Source organism: Pseudorasbora parva, chromosome 18 (genome assembly GCF_024679245.1).
Source record: "Pseudorasbora parva isolate DD20220531a chromosome 18, ASM2467924v1, whole genome shotgun sequence".
Lineage (NCBI taxonomy): Eukaryota > Metazoa > Chordata > Actinopteri > Cypriniformes > Gobionidae > Pseudorasbora > Pseudorasbora parva.
In genome coordinates, this window is record NC_090189.1 from 10,531,580 (window position 1) to 10,534,198 (window position 2,619).

Genomic DNA, 2,619 nt, shown 5'->3' on the forward strand with positions numbered 1-2,619 from the left:
GAGTCCGTTGGCCAAAGCCAGTCTCCCCACCGAAACTAAATGATTTCTAGACAGGATGTAACCTGAATTGGAGACCGTTCTTTGAAACAATCGATTGTTATTAGAGAATGCTTTAGGTAGCCCAGTCTTAGTTGTTTACTCACATGCCTGTATTGCAGTTACATGAAAGTTTGACCTTTTTGGAAAAAACTCAATTTTTATTGGATTCTTTTTTTTTTATTGAGGCCATAGGGAGTTTTCACAGTAGCAGAATAAGTGGGAGAGAGTTGCTATAGTTTGAGGACACTGTAATGCAATAAAGGTGGTAGGTCATTCTTAGGGGCATTTTGAGCACCTCAGAATTTGCTGCCTTTCCATATGGGCCGTTTTATCAAGAAAGAAAACATCTATTCTACTGTGGAGTACCTTGGCCAAAGCCTGGCTCCCCAACGAAACTAAATGGGTTCTAGCCAGGATGTAACTTGAATTCTTATTATTGTTATTAGAGAATGCTTTAGGTAGGGCAGTCTTAGTTGTTTACTAACAGTAAACGACTAAGACCATAGGGAGTTTTCACACTAGCAGAATAAGTGGGAGAGAGATGCTATAGTTTGAGAACACTGTAATGCAATACAGGTGGTAGGTCATTCTGAGGGGCATTTTGAGCACCTCAGAATTTGCTGCCTTTCCATATGGGTCGTTTTATCAAGACAGAAAACGTCTCGGTTACGTATGTAACCCTAGTTCCCTGAGGGAACGAGACGCTGCGTCGAAATGCTGTGAGAATGCCTCTGCATTAATGCGTCGTGAAGCGTGTGTAGAACCAATCCATCGGAAGATCGATCGATCGTCTGCGTGATGACGTCATCGACCGGAAGCTATAAAGCGTCCGCGAACACAAACAAGAACCAGCTTCTGGAAAAGCCTGAAGTGATCACGGGCATGCCGGGAGTATGGCCGGGCGACGCCGCATCTCGTTCCCTCAGGGAACTAGGGTTACATACATAAACGAGACGTTCCCTTTCTGGGAACTCAAGCTGCGTCGAAACGCTGTGAGAACATACGATAGCACCTGCGCCCCAACAGTAGATGCCACATCTAACTCGTAGAATCTTACAAAGATAAGCGGCGAAGACCAGCCTGCCGCATTACAGATATCTTGGAGGGAAGCCCCCGACAAAAGTGCTTTAGAAGCAGCCATACCCCTGGTAGAATGCGCCCGGACAGCCAGAGTAGACGGTTGTCTGGCCACCTAATAAGCAAGTGAAATGGCCTCGACCACCCACTTGCTCATTCTCTGCTTAGACACGGGAGCCCCCTTTTTCGGGGCTCCAAAACAGATGAAAAGCTGATCAGATTTCCTCCACAGGGCAGCTCTGTGGACATATGGGTCTAACGCCCTAACCGGGCACACCAGATTTAGTCTTTCCTGGTCTGACGTCATAAATGGAGGAGGACAGAAGGCTTGAAGAGTAATGGGGCCCCTTGGGCTCGTAGGAACCTTGGGGATGTAACCTGGTCTGGGATGAAGGAAAGCCTTTACCATACCAGGCGCAAACTCTAAACATGAGGGCCCTACCGACAAGGACTGAATGTCTCCAATTCTTTTCAGAGATGAAATGGCCAACAGAAAAATCGTCTTTAGGGTGAGGAACTTCTCTGGAACTTCCTCTAAAGGTTCAAACGGAGGCTCAGACAAGCCCCGTAAAACAATGGCCAATTCCCAGGTCGGGACCCTCGAATGCACCACCGGCCTCCACCTTAAAGTACCACGGAGGAAACGGAGGACCGTTTCCAACCTGTTTCCCCAAGTATGTAACGGAGGCTTTTGCAAAATCGCATTTAGTCAAATTTAAAGTTAAAGAGGTGGCTGTTAATCGGCCAAAAACATTGTGCAAGGTAGAGATGTGCTCAGTCCACGTAGAAGAATAAATAACGACATCATCCAGATAAATATTACAGTTTGGAACATCACCCAAAACTGTAGACATCAACCTTTGAAAGGAACGCCATACGCGTATACTGAAGGAAAGAATCGGAGTCACAAATGCAGAGATCTTAGAAGCACGTTCAGTTAATGGCACCTGCCAATAGCCTTTCAAAAGATCTAATTTCGTAATGTACCGGGCAGTGCCAAGGTTATCAATACAATCCTCTATTCGAGGCAACGGAAATGCATCCGGCACAGTGACAGAATTCACCTTGCGAAAATCAGTACAGAAACGGAATGAACCGTCAGCTTTGGGTACTAAAATGCACAGTGAACTCCATGGGCTATTACTCTTCTGGGCGAAACCATTTGTAACCAGATAGTTCACTTCACATTTCATGATCTCCCGTTTACCTACTGGAGAACGATACGCATGCTGTTTTATGGGGAGTGCGTTACCTACCTCAATATCATGTTCGATGATAGAGGTACCAGTCGGAACATCATCGAACAAGTTAGGATAATCTTCTATTAAGTCAATCCCATCCTGACGCTGGTCGCTAGATAAATAAGACAAATGAGATGGTAAAACTTTTAAAATCTCTGAATTATTTAGAGGACCACCACTGAACATCCCCGTTGACATTTTCAACCCATCATCTACATCTTCAGCACCCCTGGTACTGGACAGCAGAGATATTCATTCCACA